This window comes from Castor canadensis, chromosome 1 (assembly GCF_047511655.1).
Source record: "Castor canadensis chromosome 1, mCasCan1.hap1v2, whole genome shotgun sequence".
Lineage (NCBI taxonomy): Eukaryota > Metazoa > Chordata > Mammalia > Rodentia > Castoridae > Castor > Castor canadensis.
The window spans coordinates 91,612,640-91,634,647 of record NC_133386.1 but is presented as its reverse complement, the minus strand read 5'-3'; the positions used below and the strand labels follow the sequence as shown (position 1 = coordinate 91,634,647).

The 22,008-nt window shown below is 36.1% G+C and overlaps 1 protein-coding gene across 5 annotated transcripts in view; it reads left to right on the top strand.

Annotated features, from left to right (window-relative positions):
* Positions 1–22,008, top strand: part of Lca5 (lebercilin LCA5) — a 175,040-nt gene that overhangs the window by 55,900 nt on the left and 97,132 nt on the right. For 4 of the 5 annotated variants that reach the window (XR_012449838.1, XM_074079622.1, XM_074079609.1 and 1 more), the window contains exons 2-3: positions 8,497–8,764; positions 10,697–10,919. The gene's annotated coding sequence lies outside the window, so the exon portion shown is untranslated. Of the gene's footprint in view, positions 1–6,677; positions 6,736–8,496; positions 8,765–10,696; positions 10,920–22,008 lie in introns of all 5 variants that reach the window. The other variant, XM_074079613.1, reaches the window with a different exon arrangement.

Genomic DNA, 22,008 nt, shown 5'->3' with positions numbered 1-22,008 from the left:
AATTTTTTTTGTGTTTGAACTCAGGACCTCACATTTGCTAGGCAGGTGCTCTACCACTTGAATCACTTCACCAACCCAGTTTTGTGTAGGGTGTGTTTGAGATAGGGTCTCTCAAACTGTTTGCCTGGGCTGGCTGTGAACCACGATCCTCCTGATCTCTGCCTCCCGAGTTGCTAAGATTACAGGCGTGAGCCACGACTGCCCAGTCTTAACTTCTTGTTGTAGTAGTCTTTATGAATTGGAGTTTGAGGCACGTTAGGACAACAACAATCTGAATAAGATTCTCAAAAGAGGGCAACATGTAAGGCTGATTCCTAGGGCCAAGGTCTGAAGAGATCTGGGTACAAGAGGGACCCAGGAGCTTATACTTTCATCAACCTCTTTAAGTGTTACTATACAATGGTAAAGTTATTTGATTTGTTTCAGCCATAAGTTCATTTAAAAAGCTTCTTACATGTGTACAAATACACATATTTTATGTTAGTGTGAATATATGCATGTATTTGTTGTAGGTTGTTTTATGTTACCTGCATTAATCAGTGATCCCAGAGATCTCCCACCCAAGAATTTAGTTGGAAAGTGTAGTTATCCCATATAGGGTTCTTATCATTCTTGTTCTACAGAGCCTTCAATAGTCTGGTGACATTGTGAATCCATTTTCATGAATAATGCATTTAAATGAATAAAATGAATCACATAGGATTACAAAAGAAACCAATTACATTGAGATACAGTTATAAATTATAAAACATTTATGCTATATTAATGTGTGTTTCTTTACTAAAGCACTGAATAACAAGATATATTGTAGATACAGTAATTATCAATCAGAAAGTAGTGATATATATTTTGGCAATGTTTGCAACAACCACAAAATCATGTGAAAACATCTGCAAGTTTCATTGGCAGCAAAGTTCTATGTCATGCTTTTACTATTATGGTTTGTTGCCTGAGTTCTAAGTTAGAGAAAATGCTAAGTTTAGACTACAGCTTCATGAAACTAATAAAAGTATGTCAATCAGGATCAAAGCTAGGGTGAAATGATTGAAGTAATTATTTTAAGAACAAAATTGGAGGAGCACCCAAAACCTCAGAAATCACAAAAATAGATGTTATTTGTTAGATGGAGTTTTCCTGTGTTTGTCTACACTGGCCTCCAACTCATAGGCTCAAATGACCCTTCCACTTCATCCTCCCAAACATGTGATCATGGTCATGCACCATCATGCCCAGACACCATGCAATACTTTTTAAAAACCAAAGGGTGAAAACAATTTGTGATGAACCAAGTATCAAAAGTTCTAAGTAGAGGATTACTATGGGTGACCTAAATTCTAACCATTGGCCAAAAGAATTGTACACATAAACCACCTTCTCAGACTAAGCAACTCTTACTTTTTCTGCTTTTCTACCACCTATTTGGCACTGATTGCACAGAATCATCAAAATCTTAATCTTACTTTTGCATCAGTCATCTTTAATGTGACAACGAATACAAGTAGGTTTTCCTGTTTATGTATTCCTTATAATAAAATAGTTTCAAAATCTAAAAAGTTGAGCACAAAGAGTTAAGTATTAATAGTGGTGATGTGTTAATTAATTTGATTATGGTAATCATTTCACAGTGTAACATATATCAAAGGGTATCAGTCATTACATTGTATACCTGGACCATGTATAATTGTTTTACCTGAGGAAATTCAATAAATCTGTCTAAATTTTTTGGCAGTGGTAAACAAAGCAATAAAACAAACAGAAAAAAAAATTTTGACTTCTTATAGTTTCTGCGCTTATAATCTAATAAACACAAACCATCTTAAAATAATTCTGATTATTTCTCTTGTGATGTGAGATGTTTTTGCTGTATGTTAATAGGGATATTAGTGGTGGTATCCCTCTAAAGAGGAGAGATGCTCAGGAGAGTGTGATGACAGGTTAGGGACACTTTTTCATCCTTACACAATGCTTTATAGAAACTCATCAGAGACAGAATACCATCATTAATGTGCTTCCTTTTAGTCTTTATGACTAAACATAATGTTTTGAGAGTTGTTCTTAATAAACAAAGCAACTATTTCTACTTTTAGCTGTTCCCTATGCTGAAACAAGACAACAAGCAGATTATTCTATAAAATGCTATAGAGTCCCTCATGGAATTTTTGGAGGTCTTTGATTTATTTCATTTTCAATTTGTTCTTCCATTTGTTGCCACTAATACTGAAGCTCCACCTAGGGTCCTTTTCTATAATTACATGTATATTCATTACAGCTAACTGCCTCCTGTATGATAGCAATATGTAAAGCAGTTATGCAAATAACAGAAAAAGGTTGAGTGTTCTGGTTTTTGTTTGTTTGTTTCTTTCCTGGGTATGTGTCTAATGCATAAAAATTAGACCTGGCCAGTCCCAGGAACAGAACAGTAAGGCAATAAACCACTATGGGTTGCTTGCTAGGCAAGAATGTGGTTAATATCTTATCTCTGGTCTTGGAACATTGCCTGTAGGAATGCAGCCAAGTAACCTTTGAAACAGGTGGTCTCAGCTCAGACAGGGGTGGTAAAGTGAAGTGCAGTTACCTCCTTGTGCACCACGGGGAACAGCCAGTGAGGAAAGGTGGGAAAGGTTTAAGTCAGATGGAGGCAGAGAAAGATCAAGAACTTAGTTCAATTATTAGATCTCTCTCTCTCTCTCCCCCCTTCACAGACACATACACACACAGACACACACACACACACACACACACACACACACACACACACACCAGTTTGGTTCAGAACTTATAATACTTCACTTAAAACGTTGTCTTCTCTACCTTTTACATTTCTATTATTTCGATTTCCAGTCTTTTCCTCTTAGTCCAATGGGCGATTCATTTCCTGATTCCCTGTCTCTCCAGCAGGGAATGATGCAGAGTGATTTGAGTTAGCACCCCGGAATGTTTTGACTCACACCTGCCATCTGCCTGCTTAGTCACCGTGCAACCATCCTTCCCTAAGTGATGATTTTTATTTGATACAGGAATTGGCAGGCAACAGTTGTTATGTTAGGAGGTTGCTGGATTCCCAGGGTTTTTTTTTTTTTTATTCTTGTGATGATAGCAATATGGCACATTAATGTTTCAGATATTCACTTGGCTTTTTCTTGGAACTAGCATATGCTACTAAAGATACTTAGTATGGGAAGAGTTGTAAAACTGGAAGAGAAAGGGATTACTTTTTAAAATGTTATTCTAAAATCGTAGACATGTAGCCATGACCACTGAACACAAAGCAAAATGGAAATCTCCCAATTAATTCATAATCTCAGCCCTCAATTTTAGTAAATCCTGACTTTCTGCATTTCACATTGATAGTCTTGCTATGTACAATTTGGGTGTAAAGAAGAGAGAAATGTAAAGAACAATTCCTTTTGCATATGGTCAATGGAAGTATGCGGTCACTGTAGTGACTTTAGTGGCTGTGGTAGGTCAGCATAAGACAAGGCAAACAGACCCCCTCTGAGAATCAGGATACAAAACAAAAGCATGGTTATTACATATGATAGCAAAAATTCACTTTAAATTACTTCATAATACCAAAAATATAAAAATACATATGTCCAGTACAGATAACAAATAAATGTGCTTATATCCATTATTGAATATAAGAATAACAACACCTACCACAAAACCACAATAAAATTCTTACTACAATAAAATGAAATGAAATTTAAAAGTAAATTTTAAAAGGTAAAACTAAGAAAAAATGAAAGCTCTTGTATATTTTTGAAACCCCTTTCTGGGTATTCTAGCTAGTATCATATCCTTTTCAATACTTCACTCCCTGCTTCCTGGGTAATCATTGTCTTGAATTATAGGTTATTATTCCTTTATGGCTCATTGTAGTTTTTTAAAATGTATGTATTCTCAAATAATACATTTGTTGGATTTTACACATTTTTGAATTTTATATAAATAGAACTGTAATCTATATTTTTCTGCTACTTTCTTTTCATCAGCATGTTTGAGAGATAAGTTCCTATGCACAATGAAGGTAGAGTCCATTCCTTTTTACTTTGGTATATTAAGTATTCTATTGCATAAATATGTCACAACAACTTGGTTAGTCTTCTGAGAATGGTCCTTTGTGTTGATTCCAGATTTCACTGTTAAAAACTATTAGGATGAATATTTTAGTACCTGTATCTTGTACATATGTAAGGGTTTCTCTAGGAGAGAAGTTATTGGGTATTAGATGGGAACATCTTCAGTGTTACAGGATAATGTTCAATTCATGTCAAAGGGGGTTAGACAAATTTACCCTCTCGTTGGTAGTATGTGAGAGTTGCTGATTTCCCTCATCTTCACAAACACATTGATCTGTCGGTCTTTACATGTATAAAATGATATTTTAGCTTTTTCCTGATTATGAGTGACATTGGACATCTTTTATATGATAAGTCATTGCTTTATTTTTGGAAATTTTTCTCCATGTTCTTAGTCCATTTTTCTATTTGTTTGTGTGGGGTTTTTTTTGTATTCTTAAAATATCTTTTACTTTATGGATTCTACCACTGCTTTGTCTTTAAAAATGCCTTTGTGACACATAGGTGCAAAGAATATATCATCTTTAGGAAGTTTAAAGATTGTATGTATTTAATCCACGAGGAATTTATTTTTTTTGTTATGATATGGATCTATATAGCAAAGTAATTTTCCAGACATTATTATTGACTTGTCCATCCTTCCACATGGATCCCTGGCTTTTAGATATCAGATTCCCACTCATAACCCCTCTGGGTTCTCAGGCCTTTGGTCTCAGACTGAAAATTACACTATCAGGTTTCTTGATTCTGAGGTCTTTGGACTTAGATTGAGCCAAGCTACTGACATTACAGGGTCTTCAGCTTGCAGGTGATCTGTCCTAGACTTCTTAGCCTCCATAACCACATGAACCAGTTCTACCAACAACTCCCCTTTCATATGTCTACAAAGGCCTAAGTAACTTAAAGATGGAGATTTGATCTAGAAATGTATTATTAAGTGATTTTGTCATTGTGTGAACATAACAGAATGTACTTCAAACATTAAGACTATGGCAGACTGGAGGCTGAAGTGATAGAGTGCCTGCCTTACAAGCATGAAGGCTTGAGTTCAAACTCCACCAAAAACAAAAAAGATGGCTATGACATCACTAGGCAATATGATCTTAAGGGACCACCATTATACATACAGTCTGTTGCTGGCTGAAATGACACTGTACATGACCATACATCTGTCCTATTTTTTCTGTTTCAATGGAGAACCCAGACTAATACATACCCGATCTTAAAATTGCAGGTCTGACTTCCTGCATACATGTACGCATCTGCCTCTGATGTTCCTGTTTTTGTTTTATTGATATATTTATTTGCCCTCACATTAGTAAAAATTTTAAAAATCCTGAAAATATTTTTAATCCCAATTTACACATTTCTTTTTCAATAGTATACTGGCTATTCCTTTTTTTCCTTGGCCATTCTTGACTTTTTGCATAAATTTTATTAGTTTGTCAGATTCCACAAAAACAATTCAATGACTTTTTCTGCAGATTTATTTCTTTCATTGTCATTTTTCTATAACATACATCAGGTCTACACAAATCCGTGTTAAATCCTTTTAAAGGAGTGTTGCGGGAGTAAGGAATGAATCAATTCAGGTAACATCAAATCTAAACTTGAGTGACATCGAGGGTACTTAGCCACATAGGTACAGAAGATAGTTAGATAGACAGATAGATAGATATGCATAGATATGTATATATATTATGAAAAACTCATTGCTAGGCTCAGTAGGATAAATGAACGAATCAAGGAGAAATTGAGCCTTGAGGTAGTTAATTAATCTAATTTTAAGACAATGAAAGTCTGAAAAAAGAATCCAGCCACTTGAAGAGAACATAATTCTTCAAATTAGAACATATAAAGGGATCAGTGAAATCGAAGATACATGAGGTCACTGAAAAGAATTTTTACCATATAATAATTAGTATTAGTTAAGAAATAAGAAAAGAATGTCAGAGATTACTTCAAATGTTCTTACTTGAGATATATATATATATATATACACACACATATATATATATACACATATATATATACATATATATATATACTACTGATATATATATATATATATACATATATATATATATATATATACATATATATATATATATATATATATATATATACTACTGATTCCTCCTCCTCCACCACCCCCCCCACACACACACATATTAAGAAACTGCAAAGTCTTTCTAGCAGGTTTGAGTGGTACTATGATTTGAATATGTCTCCTTGCCTTGAAAATTCAGGTGTTGAAACCTAATGACCAATGTGAGAGCATTGAGGTGGGGCTTTTCAAAGTCATTAGGCCATGAGGGCTCTTCCCTCATGAATGGAATCAATGCTTTTATGCAGGGTTTAGGTCAGTAGCTGTAATGATTTAAACATGACATACCCCCACAGACTCAGGGGTTGAGCACTTGGTTCCCAGTTGGTAGTGCTGTTTTGGGAGGTGAAAATTTCAAGACTCGGGGCCTATCTGGTCACTGGAGGCATGCCTTTGAAGTCCTTCCTCTCTCTCTTCTTCCTGTCCTTCATGAGGTGAGTGGTCTGTGCCACATGCTTCCTATGTCATGATGTTCTGCCTCACTACAGGCCCAGAATCAATACAGCCATGAACCATGGACTGAAATCTTTGAAACTGTGAGCCAAAGTAAGTAATTCCTCCTTGTAAGTTGTTTATGTTAGGTATTTTGTCACAAAAAAATCTAGTTAGCCCTTCCAGTTCCATATAAAGATACAAGATTTCTCCTCTCTGTAAGATCAGCCTTTACCAGACAACTGCTCTTGCAGGTACTTTGATCTTGGATTTCCTGTCTTCCAGAATGGTGAAAAGGCAATTTCAATTCTTTATAAATTAACCAGTATCCAGTTTTTTGTTATAGCAGTACCAAACAAACGAAGACAAGGTGAAACATAATGCATGTGTTCAGGGCATGTTGAGTTTGGGACAATAGAAGAATATAAGCAATTGGAAGCATGAGAAGAGAACATAGTTGGATGTCAGCTAAGTTTCAAAGCTAAAATAACAGTGGAGGTCTTAACATCAGAATTCAAATAAGACTTGTTGGGTGGGACATTTTTGAGTGTAACTAGACATCCTACAGGGGCTGCTGCTCAACTTTGGAGGTTTAATAAATGAATTCAATTTAATTTCAAGCAACAAGAAGTCAGAAATTATACTTCAGAAGTCCTTGCCCTCATAGAATCCAATATTTGTTAGGCAGAGAGTCTCTCAGAAATAGCTCATTCTGAGGGAGAAGAGTAGTGAACATAGGTCCTGGGATGAAAGAAGAGTGCTCTGAGCTCCATTCCTCTTTTCTCTTCCATCCTCTCACTCCGAAACTAACTTTGGTATGCTACTCACCTCACTTAGTACTAAGTATAGTGTGGGAGGAGCACGCAAGTATTGAAAAGCAAGTTGTACCAGTCTCTATTCAGGAAGAGCTGTGGCAGGAGAAAGCACCACTAATGATGAACTGGACCAAAGGAAATCAGCTTCAGCCATGGGAGTCCAGAGGACTGGTTCGGGAGCACCAGTGAGATGTTCCCTACTGACTCCTGTCATTAGTTGGGAAAAATTTAGAGGGGAGAAAAAGTTTGAATTTCTCAAATTTCACACTATACCAATGAATGTTACCCAACTAGGGATAACACCATACTACCCAAAGGGTATTTTAAATGTGTACTGACATTTTTGCTTTTCATAAGGACTGTGGAGCTCTAAGACATTTAGTATGTTGAGACCAAGGTGGTACATGCTCAGAACAAGCCCACACAAGGAATTATCTTTCCAAAATGACAAAAGTGCATCTGTTGAAAAACTGTGCACTATAAAGGTAATAAATTTCATAAGCTATGAAGCTGTGCTCTATTTTGTACTCCTTTTTTCTGCAATGTTTGAGATAACTGATAAATCACAAATCACCAACTCCATTTATTGAGTATTAATTTTCTAATAAAAGATCATGGCAGAAGATCATAAAAGACACAAGGAAAGTATAAACCAATATTGAATTTTGAAAACCTAAAAACTGAATAAAATGCAGTATAGTTTTATAATCTTAAAATTTGTTTTTCTGCTAAGCATAAAGGCCATTGAGGGAGGCCTAAGTGTTATTGAATTCATGGTTTTTAAAGAGAGAGAATTTTCTCTTTTCCAAATCCCAAGAGAATGGAGAGTAGTGTGGAAACTAGAGAATAAAGCATTTAATGAAATTTATTATCTGTATTCTCTTATTCCAGGGAAAATAATATATAAATAATTCTAAGAATAGAGATCTCTCTCTCTTTTGTGGAGGATGGGAAAGGAAGAACAATTATCTTAACTAAATATATTCCTCTCTTCCTAAGTAGGTTTAATGTTACCTTCTCCTGTTGTAAAAAATCCATTTCTTCTTTTTTCTTGTGCCAGGGGAAGTTCCATTTCATTAATCTAAATGGGAATTTTCAAAATTAAAAGACAGAAGACAGCTTACCCAGAAAAATAAAGAGGAAGATGCTAAGCCAGAAGCAACAGGAATTGAGCCAAGAATGGCATGGGTCAGATATCAAAGAGAGCATCCACCTTCAACAGCACAAGCCTCTGTGTTACAGTCCTGTCCACTCTATTATAATGACACACGTGGAATGCAGATTCCAGCCTCTGTGATGTAGAGGATGAAAATGGTTGCTCAGAGCAGGTATGACCCACCTTTGTGTTCTGGCTTCCTTGTGACCTATGTGACATATTGATGTCTTCAGAAGAATCTCATATGCTTAAAAACCAGTGAATTAAGCCCTCCCATCTGGAGTTTTGCAAAATTATAATTAATATTATTTTGGGCAGGAGCGTGGGGAAAATTAATATTAGAGTTGAATTAGAGGTTTGAGATTCAGTTCAGCCTTTCATTTTACCAGTATGTAAAGCTACAAAACCAGGTGATTGTAAGGCTGAGATGTTAACCCTGCTCACCCGTATTGGTTTTGTGGTCATACATCTGATCAAAAAAAAGCTCACGATAACTTTAAATCACTATTTTGCAACTGTTTCAAAAAGTTACTTCAATATTGATTTGATCAATGTGAAAAAATCACATTGAAAACCATTATTTTGTACAAATACACACTGATAAATTTTTAAAGAATTTTAGGTAGCTAAAATCCACTGGATTTAATCTTAGTGGGCTAATAAATACTATACTAGTCAAACATGCTTAAAGCTCTCTTACCTCTTACTCAAATCTAATATACTGTATATACTTAGAGTTTAATTACAGATGTTGATACCAGTCATTCATTCAATTATTGATATATTTTACATTTATTTATACAAAAGGACCTTGACATCTGAGGAACTTTGAGGCTCCAAAGTTAGGTGGGCTTTTTTTCTCCCTTCCTTCCTTCCCCCATCTCTCACTCTTCCTGCCCTTATTGCTCACACGTTCTCTCCTTTTCTCCCTCCCTCCCCTCACCGCTTACAAATATTGTTTATCATAGAGTGAATTGTTCAGTACTATGATATTTTTTCAAGTTTTGTGCAAAATTTTCAGAGTAAGAAAATTTTCTGAGTATAATTCTTCTGATATCTCCTATGCTTTTTTCACAAGTTGTTACTTGCCTAAATAATATAGTCACTCAAGATTTGCAGTTCTGCCTTGATGACAAATTGACTAATGTTTTCTTTCTGAACATACAGTTTGTAATTTACTTCCACTTAACTAATTTATGGAAAATGCATGCATTTATTCACTATCTGCATTTTTTTTGTAATGGATAATAACTTATATGAATAGTACCTTATGCAGGTAATACCTTATAAGGAAAACCTGTTCCCCTATCTTGACTGTTAGAATCTTCTGCTTTTAAGAACAGAACTAGCCTACTATGATGAAAGCAGGTTTTGTTGAAGTGGTATTCAAAGACCCTGACACGTACAGGAGTACTGAGGGTATGAACATGATCAGAACAATTTAATTTTGTTTGAGTTGTCTTCAACCTTTTCACATTATTCAAGTATTTATAGACATTTTTAAAAACAGATTTCAGGCATTTCAACAAATAGGCACATAAAAAATAAAATAGAATAAAATCTAAAACAAAAACTAAATCTAAAACCAAAAACATACATTTTTGTTGAAATGTTCTGATAATTACAAGAACAGCATCTTGATAAAGACATTCCATACAGATAACTTTAAGGGCTGGCGTAGTGGCTGAAATGGTAGAGTGCCTGGCTAACAAGTGTGGGAACCTCATTCAAACCACCAAAAAAATTAGTGTGAAAAAAATTTTAAGCATACGAAAAGTGATATCATCTCAAAAAATTACATTACAGAAATAAGGGATTTTTACTCAAGAATTATTCTCTGTTGTGTCTCAGCAGACTAAATATGTCAGAAATTTAACCAAAGGCTTCTTAAAATTTATTTCAAATAATGTAGACAATTTTGCAGTAATATACATGAAATTTTTCCAAGATATTGGGAAAGCAATGTTTTCTAACAAAGTTTAGTTTAGTAATCCTATCATAAATTTTTAAATACTAGCTATTAATTCAATGGAGTAATTGCATTGAAGATGCAAAGAATAAAGTTGAAAAAGTGTTGTGTACATTTTAGAAAATTTTATTTCAGTTGTGAATGTGCTTCTGGATGGACTGGTTAAATACACAGTGAAGAAATAAATGAATGTGATGCTGACCCATGCATGAATGGAGCTCTTTGTCATGAATCTTCCATCCCTGGCAATTTGTACATCTGTGCTGCTTTTTTATACTGATCAGTTTGCCATCAACACCATAACCCCTGAGAGCTATTCAATAAGCCTTGCAGAAACAACGCAATGTGCTTGATGTTGGTAAGTGAAAATCACTATTGTATTTGGGAAGAAAGTAAGAGTTTATATTTGTTTCAATGTTTATTTACTTATCCATTATCCCTATGGAATGATGTCCTCTTACAAATGAGTGAGAAAAACCCTGTATACATTGGAGAATGGAGGAATGCATGGATCTAGATTTGGGTATAAAAAACACACTGAAGAAATAAACCTAAAGAGAGCTTTGGGAGATGGAATGATGGTGAAGCTTTATAGCATTTTCCTTCCTTCTGTTTTCCTTTCAGATATTGTCTCTCCTTCTTTGGTCACCAGTTCTCTTCCCTTCCTGAATAATCTTTTCTATGTAGCCTTCTTGACAATAGCAGTCAGTTGAAGGTGGGTGTAGGAACAATGCAGGGTAATCAAATGTGTCACTGTAGTATTTCTTCTGGAGCTATCTAGAAATGTCACTTATTTCTACTTAGATTGCTCAGCTACTCTTTTCACTCTGATGGCTACTTTGTCCCAAAAGATGTCTCATGTAAGAGAGAAGGGGCACCTCAAAGGATATTTCTGAAGCTCCCGAGTCCAAGCCATCCCAAAGCCAGCTACTCATGAACACGTCAATGGGATTGCTTTTGCCATAAAATTGGCCTGTGCCAGATAATCAGTATAATTGTAATGTGTTAAGCCAATGCAAAAAAACATATTTTGTTTAGAAATTTACACCCACAATTATTGTCTAATGTTCACTTATGAGTTCATGTCTCTTTCCCTGCCACCGGTATTTAAAGAGGTCCTTTAAACATAAAAGTAGTAACTACTCTCTCTTCTCTTCAGAAGGACCAGTAAAACTATAGCAATCAATTAAATATCTTATGCACAGCTATATCTATTTGCTTTATAAAATCCTTGAAGACTTCCTTAAGCTTTAGGTGATCTAGTTTCAGGATATCTAGTTTAAGTACATAGCAGAAACTTTCAGGCCTCTGAGGGATTGGACCTAGAAACTGGAAAAGCATCGGTAACTGATTTTGAAAAAGGAGAAAGATTTTACAGAACATAGAGAACTATGTTTTCAGGAATGAGTCAGGAAAAGCAGAATCAGAAGAAAAGAAACAAGGGCAGCATTTATTGCCCAGAAAACCTCAGCAATTATGAAGCACATAATTTAAACAAATAATTTTTCTTCAAACAAAAACTGAGGGTGAAAGCTTTTGAAAAATTATTCAAAAGAAATGGAGTACTGAGGAGAATATGATACGGTGCCTTACACATCCTACTTGTATTCTCAGAATATGTGTACTAGATAAATCTTACTAAGAAGCAGTTATTCACATTAAATAAGACTTCCTCTACTTTAGACAGACTTCATTTCCTAACAAGTGAGCATGCTTTATCCAAAATCATGTTTTGTTAATTTGCTTTTCATAATTGTACCTCCATAAATTTATATAATCTACTGAGATTTCTTCCATGTCATTGGATGAGGTGAAAATAAGATAGCATGAAACCTTCTTATCTCAGGACAGATAGTCAAAATCCCTACCACTTGAGGATCCAAGAAAATGTTCTAGGAGAATGTAGATTTAACCACTATAACTACGTGGAATCATCTCTCCTTGAGATATCACTATTGTATTTAAGGATTTGAGAGACAGGTGGCAGAATAAATTAATCTGCTTCAGATAGAGTGGCACATGGGTACAATGAATCATTTATCAATGATCAATTCATTTATCCCTTCCTTGTTGCACAGCACAAGGAGCTACCTAAGGTACATACCATTTTGTAACTATTTTGCATCTACATATATTGCCAAAACTAGGTAATTATGAGAGTTTCTTCCAATCAGGTCCAACTTCTATTACCGTGTTTTTTAATATTGCCTTTGCAACCTCTGTAGCAGATCAAAACTAAAGCTATAACATTGTTTTAAAACACAGCCTCAGAAAATTAAAAAGAGTTTGTCTATAGAACGGTTTTAAAAGCTATCCAAGCAGTCTGGAGGTGGAGCTCAAGTGATAGAAAATTTCTGTAGCAAGAACAATGCCCTGAGTTCAAGCCACAGTGATGTAAAAAAAAAAAATTATACAAGCAACTATTCACCATTAAATAAGTTTAAAAACTGTGTTCAAATTCCATTTTATTTTTTAAACAATTTAAAATTTATTGAACAAATCATAAATTACTTTCACATTTGTCTGTAAGCATAGTAAATACTTTTTTTGCATAAAGACAGCCTTTGGAGTGAAAAATATTTCTATTATAAGATTACATACATATACATAAACTTTCTATTATTAGGTAATAATATATTAAATGATCAAGTTAAAATAGTTATACTAACTAGAATAATTTAAAATGGAAATAAAGCATACTATCTAAATAAAATAAAATAAGATTCACATTTAAATCATCTATTTAGAAAATACTATCCTGGGAATTACAATCCATAAGGAAAAGTGTAATCAGTCAAGTAACAACAGTTATATAAACTAAAAATGAGAGATAAGTTAAAATAAGGATATTTTTCTATAAGTTCAAATGCAAACTCTGTTTCAATTAACTTTATGTTGTAGGCAAAATACCCTAAAATCTTGAGGGTTTTTTTTTCAGCAGTCTGAGCTGCCAGCCAGTCACATGTCCTTTTTTTCTCAGGGGAAATGATCATCCCTCTATGACAATCAATGTCTCTCCAATTGTGTCTCTAGATCTCTGGCTAGAAAAGACACTGTCCTTCGAAAGGGGTTTCAAAGTGAGGTTTCGTATTGGACCTCAGGAGGTCCAGCAGCAGGTTCATTTGCAGGTGGAATCAACCCCGAAGAGAACTCACTTCTTCCATAATGTGGAGATGGAGGAAAAAATCCACTCTTAGAGGCAGTAGACGAAAAACACTGCTTGGTGAATACACGCTTCTCACGGGGAATGGAGGACCTGGTACAGCAGAGAAATTTGGAAAATAATCTGCAGAGGCTCCGTGCGTGTCGTCTGGAGCGGGTGGATGAAGCTTGGCCCAATGTCGAGGCATCACGTGCTGTGTGAGGGACATCAGGGGCACCAGCATATTTCTCTTCAAGTTCACTTAACTGTCATCTTAGCTGTGCATTAAATTGTTCTTTGACATTTTGGATGTTTCTTTCGGTCGTCTCAGTTAAAATCGAAGTAAGCCTCTCATCTTTCTCATATTCCATTATCTTGTTTTGATAATGAAGAATGTTAGCCTCCAGTTTTTCTTCAAGATCTCTGGTTAGCTTTTTGCACCTCTCCAGCTCTTCACTTACATGGCTGAGCTTCTCCATCTTTTTGCAGACTTCCTCCTCTGTCTCTCGCCGGTGCTTTTCTTCTGCCATTAATTCAGTGATTAGTTCTCTACAATTTCATACATAAAGTTCCGCCAATATTTTAACCTCCTGCTGAAGCCGATTCACCTGTTCAGCCTGTGTATTTTGTGACTGCAAGGAGGCTAGCTTGGTATGGAGGACTTTCATTTGATCTTCGAGGTCTCGCTTTGTTTTATTCACTTCAAACAGCTGAGTGCGAGCCTGGTTTCTCTCTCCTTCCATGGTTTGTAAGCACGCCTTTAACATCGCCCCATACACCAATTTCTCCAAAGCAGATTTTGGCTGAATTTTTAGGTGAGCTGCGTTTTCTGGTCCAATCATCTCTAGTTTCAAGTCACCATCAGCAGTTAGGTCTTCTCCAAGCACAGCAGCCCAATCTCTCATCTTTGCTATGCGTGAAATCAGACTCCAAATGTGATCTTCTTTGTCATACAGCACTTCTTCTGCACAGGCTACATGGTGTTTAAGAGTTTCTCTCTGGTTTGTAAGTTCACATACCTGTGTTTGCAGTGCTTCTGCTTCTTGGAGAAGCTGTTTCTGGCTTGCCTGCCGTTGAGAGTTTTCCTTCAAAGCCTCTGTGATTAAGCCCTGCAGTTGTGTTTCACTGGTTTGAAGGGCTAGGAGGTTTTCTTTGGCTTCAGCTATCTGTGACGTGAGGGATTTTATTTTCTCCTGTAGAGACTGCTCGGTTTTTGATAGCTCTGCCTTCAGTTGCTCTTGTTGAGAACATTTAGATTTCTCCTCGTCTAGTTCTTTTTCTAGAAGAAGTATTTCATCCGTAAGTTGAGAGTTGGATCTCTTCAGCTCTTCGTAGGTTGCCTTCAATCTCGCTACTTCTGTTGAGACCTTCTTCGAGATGGCCTCCTGCAAAGACGACTCTAAGCCTTCAACCTGTTCTTGAGTGAGGCTTGCTTTTTCAAGTAGTTGGTGTTTTTCTTCCATCAGTTTAGAAAGCTTTGTAGTAAGTAGTTTTTCTCTTAGGGCACAAAGCCACAGAAGGAAGAGAAGAGCCAAAAACCCAACCACAGCCACACATATCACCAGTGACTGTGGACTCACATAGGGGCCTGGGCCTGGTCTCAGCTCTTCAAGGTCTGCTGCCACAAGCCTGAAGAATTGGCTCAGGGTCAGCCTCAAATACCACAGAGTGGCTGCCTTAGCTCCCTCCATGGTGCCAAGACAGTTATGACTGTTACCACAGCCTAGCTGGGCTACAAGAGGCAGCACAGAACTCAAGAACCTAAATGGTCACCTGGCAACAGGGCCAGACCACTCTGCAGTGGTCTTTGGGGGGAGAGGGAGAGAAAACTGGACAATACCACATTCATGGCCCTCAGCCCTCAGGGCAGAGCCTTGGCCACTTAATTACTTTTACATCCTGGCAGTGCAGTTCAGAGCCCGCCCCACCAATGCTTGTGATGCTAAGTCTTCATGCCACCCACCCCTCTGTTAGATTTCAGACAGACCTGGGTAAGGAGGGCCCCAATATCATATATAAAACTGCAAAGATTTCCCAGAGCTCCTAAAGCTTAACCAGACAACCTCATAGACAGAGCCCAAACTAAGAGTCTTTCATCAAGAAGGTACAAAGTACCTTATGGGACCCATAGTCAGGTAAACATTCAAACTGGGTTCAGCAGCTCACTCTATGAGTACAGTATTCAGAGAATTGCAAAAAAGACAAAGAAACCCATGCTTTTGTAGTGTCTGGAATGGCAATTCCTCACAATTCAAACTTGTATTAATTTTTAAATTATTGTAGTAAATATTTTATATAAAGCTCTAGGTAAGGAAATTAAGAGAAACAGGTTAAGAAAAGCATGGCATTATCTAATGCCCCCTTTTAAGTAATCCTTCTGCAATTTAGTTAATGCAAATAACTTTATTCAGTACTTCCTTTATGCAAAGAATATTGTACATAGTGGGGGGGGGTCACAAAATAAATAATTCTCACTTATTTTCAAAAAGTTTTAGCCAAGAGTTTTGGCCAATAGCTAAATATGTAAAAATAATATACTTCTCATTAAACAACTCTGAGTTCAACCAGAGCCATACTGAGGATAGTTTTTGCCAGGCAGAAGCTTGTCAAATTAGAAAGCATATTTGTAGTCAGTGAGATTATGGTGAGGTTATAAACTATTTTTAATATATAGCCTGGAAATGTTAACATGTAGCTGTTGTAAACGTTATAGTTGTCATTTGATTATGTTGTTTTCAAGATCTTGATTGTCATTTTATCTAACGTTTTTTATTAACAAAAATATTTTGTTATTGTCATGTTGTGGTAATGGTAACATTTACAAAGATTCTTATGATATATCATACTGGAACTCACTGTCCCCCATTTCTGGAATAGTTTTAACAAGTTTCAATTTTCCATTTACATCCATGTGTACACAATATTTGCACCATATTCACCCTTCTACACCCCCTTTCCATATCGTACCTCTTCCCACTGGAAAAAATTCCCCAGACAGGACTTGTTCTTCCCTCCTGTTTTCTGTTTTTATAAATAATGGAATTTTTGTTTAAGAACCTATTGAAACTGTTCCAGGAATCAGGGAAGGGGGGATGAAAGAGAACAGTGAGGGGAGTTAATTCAAGAATGATATATTTGATACATTGTAAGAACCTTTGTAAATACTCCAGTATACCCCCACCCAGCACAACAACAATAAAAAAAAGATAATACATTGGTTTCCTTGTGACATTGCTATGTAAGTAAGTATTATAACACAAATTGGTTCATCGCCTCTATTTTTCTCCTTTCTACCTTAATCCCCCTCTTAAAGTGGTGATTTCAACAGGTTTAAAAATTCTGTATTCACTTTTGTATAGGAAGTACATCAACAATATTGACCTTCTTAACTTCCTTCTTTTACCCTCCTTACGTTTCCACTCCTTAACATGACCTGTTTCTTGCTTGTATTTGTATTAGGTCTATATTCCACATATGAAAGGCAACATGTGGCCTTTGGCTTTCTGAACCTGGTGAACTTCATTTAAGATGATGTTCTCCAGTTCCATCCATTTCCCTGTAAATGACAACATTTCATTGTTCTTTATGGATGAAAAAAATTCCATTGTATATAAATGCCACATTTTCTTAATCCATTCATCAGTATTGGGGCATCTTTGCTATTTCCATAGCTTAGATATTGTGAATAATGCTGCAATAAACGTGGGTGTGCAGGTGTCTTTGTTGTAACCTGATTTGCATTCCTTTGGGTATATCCCTCGGAGTGGTATTGCTGGACCATGTAGCAGTTTTACTTTTTGTTTTGTGAGGATCCTCCATACTGTTTTCCATAGTGGCTGTACCAATTCACATTCCTGCCAGCAGTGTATGAGTGTTTCTTTCCTTCCCTATCCTTGCCAACATTTCCTGTTTATGTTCTGGATGGTAGCAATTCTAACAGGAATGAGGTGGAATCTTAAAGTGGTTTTGATTTGTACTTCATTTATGGCCAGGGATGTTGAGCATTTCTTCGTGCGTTTTTGGCCATTTGGACTTCTTCCTTTGAAAAAGCTCTGTTCAGTTCTTTTGGCCATTTCTTCATTGGGTCATTGATTTTTGGGGAGTTTAGCTTTTGAGCACCCTATATATTCTGATTATTAATCCCTTATCAGGTATATAGCTGGTAAAGATTTTCTCCCATTCTGTGGACAGCGTCTTCAATCTGGTGACCATTTCTTCTGTTGTGCAGAAGCTTTTTAATTTCATGTAGTCCCATTTGTCAGTCTTTTCTCTTAATTGCTAAGCCATTTGAATTCTATTTAGGAAATAATTGCCTATGCCTATAAGTTCCTATGTACTCCCTGCTCTTCCCTGTACTAGCTTCAAAGTTTTAGGTCTTACGGGTTGATACTTGTACGAGGTGAAAGACATGGATCTTTCAGTTTTCTGCATGCAGATATTCAGTTTTCCCAGCAACATTTGTTGAAAAGGCTGTCTGTTCTCTATTGCATGTTTTGGGTGACTTTGTCAAAACTCAGGTGAGCATAGATGTGTGGATTCATATCTGGGACTTCCATTCTGTTGTCACTGGTCTTCACGTCTGTTTTTGCACCAGTACCATGATGTTTTTAATCGCTATGATATAGTTTGAAGTTGGGTATTGTGATACCTCCAGCATTGCTCTTTTTGTTCAGTGTTGCCATGGCTATTCTCAGACTTTTGTGCTTCCAAATGAATTTTAGGGTTTATTTTTCAATAATGAATGTCTTTGGAATTTTGATGGCATTGCATTGAACATTTAAATTGCTTTTGTTAAGGTAGGCATTTTCACAATATTGATTCAACCTATCCATGAGCATGGGAGACCGTTCCAAATTCTGTTGTTTTCTTCAGTTTCTTTCTTCAGTGGTTTATTATTTTCATTGAAGAGGCCTTTCACATGCTTTGTTAAATTTATTCCTAGGTATTTCTTTTAGGCTATTGTAAATAGAATTGTTTTTCTACATTCTTTCTCAATCTGCTTATAGTTGGTATACAGAAAAGGTACTGATTTTGTAAATTGATTTGGTATCCTGACACTTTGTTCAACCTGTTTATGATGTCTATGTGTTTTTTGTGACATTTTTCAGGTCTTTCATGTATAAGATCATGTCATCTGCAAATAGGGATAGTTTGACTTCTTCCTTTCTTAATTGTATTCCTTTTATTTCTTCTTCCTGTATTATTGCTCTGGCTAGGAATTCCAAGATGATGTTGAATAAGAGTTGAGAGAGTAGACACCCTTGTCTCATCCTGAACTTTAAAGGAAAAGGTTTCAATTTTTACCCATTTAGTATGATGTTGGCTATAGGCTTGTCATATATAACCTTTATTATGTTGAGGTACATTGTTTCTATTCCTTATTTCATCCAGAGCTTTTATCATGAAAGGATGTTGAATTTTGTCAAAGACTTTTTCTGCATCTGTTGAGATGATCTGGTGGTTTTTGTCTTTGCTTGTTTTAATATGCTATATTACATTTAATGATTTGTATATGCTGAACCATCCCTGCATCCCTGGATGAAACTGACTTGATCATGGTGCATGATCTTTTTGGTATGCTGTTGAATTTGTGTTGCCAATATTTTAGTGAGGATTTTGGCATCTAAGTTCTTTGAAGTGCTTGGCCTGTAATTCTCTTTGTTTGTAGTGTCCTTGTCTGGTTTGGGATGAGTGTAATACTGGCTTCATAGAATGAGGTTGGCAGTGTTCTTTTCCTTTTTTTTGTGGAAAAGTTTAAGGAATGTTGGCATTAGTCCTTCTTTAAAGGTCTGATAGACTTCAGCAGTGCATCTGTCAGGTCGTGGGCTTTTCTTTTTTCTTTCTTTCTTTTTTTATTGTTGTGCTGGGTGTGGGTACATTGTGGCATTGACAAAGGTTCTTATAATATATCAAGCATATCATACTTGAATTCCTCCTCCTCCCCCCTCTTTTCTTTTTTGTGAGACTCAATTTCTTTCTTCAGTGATTTATAGATTTCCTTGTAGAGGTTTTCAGTTCCTTTACTAAGTTTATTCTGAGGTATTTTTATTTTTTTGAGGCTATTATGATTGGAATTGTTTTCCTGTATTCTTTTTCAGCCTGTTCATTTTCAATGAAGCTAAATGCTGACGCTTTGACAAAATGAGTACAATTGAATAACCTCTAGACACGAAGATGAAGAAGAAACAAAACACATTATCAGGAATACAAAAATAGATATTAACACACATCATGCTATATTAAAAGTATACTAGGGGCATATGAATAGGTTTCTTATGACTAACTAGGGAACTTAGGTGAAATGATAAATTCCTTGAAAGACACAAAATATCAAAGCTTACTCAAGAAGAAGTAAATATCTAAAGAAATAATATCTAAATTTTATCTAATATTTATCTAAAGTAATTATCTAAAGAAGAAATAGTACAAACTATACAAAACTGTTCAGAACAGAGGAGAGAACTTTACAACTTATCTTATGAGGCTTGTGTTATCCTATTAATGAAATAAAATAGGCATTAAAAGTGGGTTAGGATCCACATATGCCATATATCCCCCAAGGATATAGGTGGGAAAATCCTAATCACACAATATCATTAAATTGCATAGGGCTATGTATATATTAAAAATAGACAACATACCAGTAGTAAACAGAGTTTACGGCATGCAAGGTTGGTTTAGCATAGAAAATCAAAGAAATTCACCATATTAAGAAAAAAGAAAGGAAAATGACATGAGCTTTTCAATAGATAAAGAATGCATTTGAGAAAGTTAAACATCAAATCATTAAAAAAATTGTGGGATTAATGAAAATATCTAGCATCTGTTCAGAGTAGCTACAAAAAACTATAGCAATTTCAAGATGACAGCTAGAGGTAGGAAGCAGAAAGCGACCCTCCTATAGTGAAATCTTGGAGAGACGCTGGAGACACACTTTGCAGGCATAATCACCGAGAAAAGGCATAACTTTGACCCCTCCACATCTCCAGCCGGCGCAGAGAATCTCCACTTCACATTAAACGGAGAACCGAGGAGGGCCCCGGGGCAGCCAGTGGCCGGCGCCCATACGGCTTGGGAAGACGCGGACCAGGTGAGCTTCGCGGTACCGCCGTTCTCCCACAGACAAGCCTGGGCCAGAGCAGCATAGCCCCCTGGACAGACTGACCTCCACCCGGGAAAAAAAGAAGAAACTGAGTAATAAGCAATAAGAACAAATAAGACATGCAGGAAAAAGGGTGGGGCGCACTGAGCGCGGAAGATTGGGGGAAGGGAATAAACACCCATGTTTATTGCGGCACTATTCACAATAGCCAAGTTATGGAAACAGCCAAGATGCCCCACCACTGATGAATGGATTAAGAAAATGTGGTATCTATACACAATGGAATTTTATGCAGCCATGAAGAAGAACGAAATGTTACCATTCGCTGGTAAATGGATGGAATTGGAGAACATCATTTTGAGTGAGGTTAGCCTGGCCCAAAAGACCAAAAATTGTATGTTCTCCCTCATATGTGGACATTAGATCAAGGGCAAACACAACAAGGGGATTGGACTTTGATCATATGATAAAAGCGAGAGCACACAAGGGAGGGGTGAGGATAGGTAAGACACCTAAAAAATTAGTTAGCATTTGTTGCCCTCAACACAGAGAAACTAAAGCAGATACCTTAAAAGCAACTGAGGCCAATAGGAAAAGGGGACCAGGAACTAGAGAAAAGGTGAGATCAACAAGAATTAACCTAGAAGGTAACACACACACACAGGAAATCAATGTGAGTCAATGCCCTGTGTAGCTATCCTTATCTCAACCAGCAAAAGCCCTTGTTCCTTCCTATTAGTGCTTATACTCTCTCTACAACAAAATTAGAAATAAGGGCAAAATAGTTTCTGCTGGGTATTGGGGGGGAGGGGGTGGAGTGGGTGGTAAGGGAGCGGGTGGGGGCAGGGGGGAGAAATGACCCAAGCCTTGTATGCACATATGAATAATAAAAGAAAAATGAAAAAAATTAAAAAATTAAAAAAATTAAAAAATAAATAAAAAAAAACAGGAAAAATGAATAGATGCTTTAGTAGAAAATAAACATTTATTAAACACAAAAAAAATTAAAAAAAGAAAAGAAAAAATATATAGGAAACATAATTCTGTATGGTGTCAGATTACATGCTTTTCTCCTAAAAATAAGCAAGGATATCCACTCACACCAATTCTACTGAGCACCATATCCAAAGTTTTAATAACTAATAAAGCAATAAAATGAATGAAAGTCATAGATTGTAAAGAAACATGTTATTTGCAAGTGCA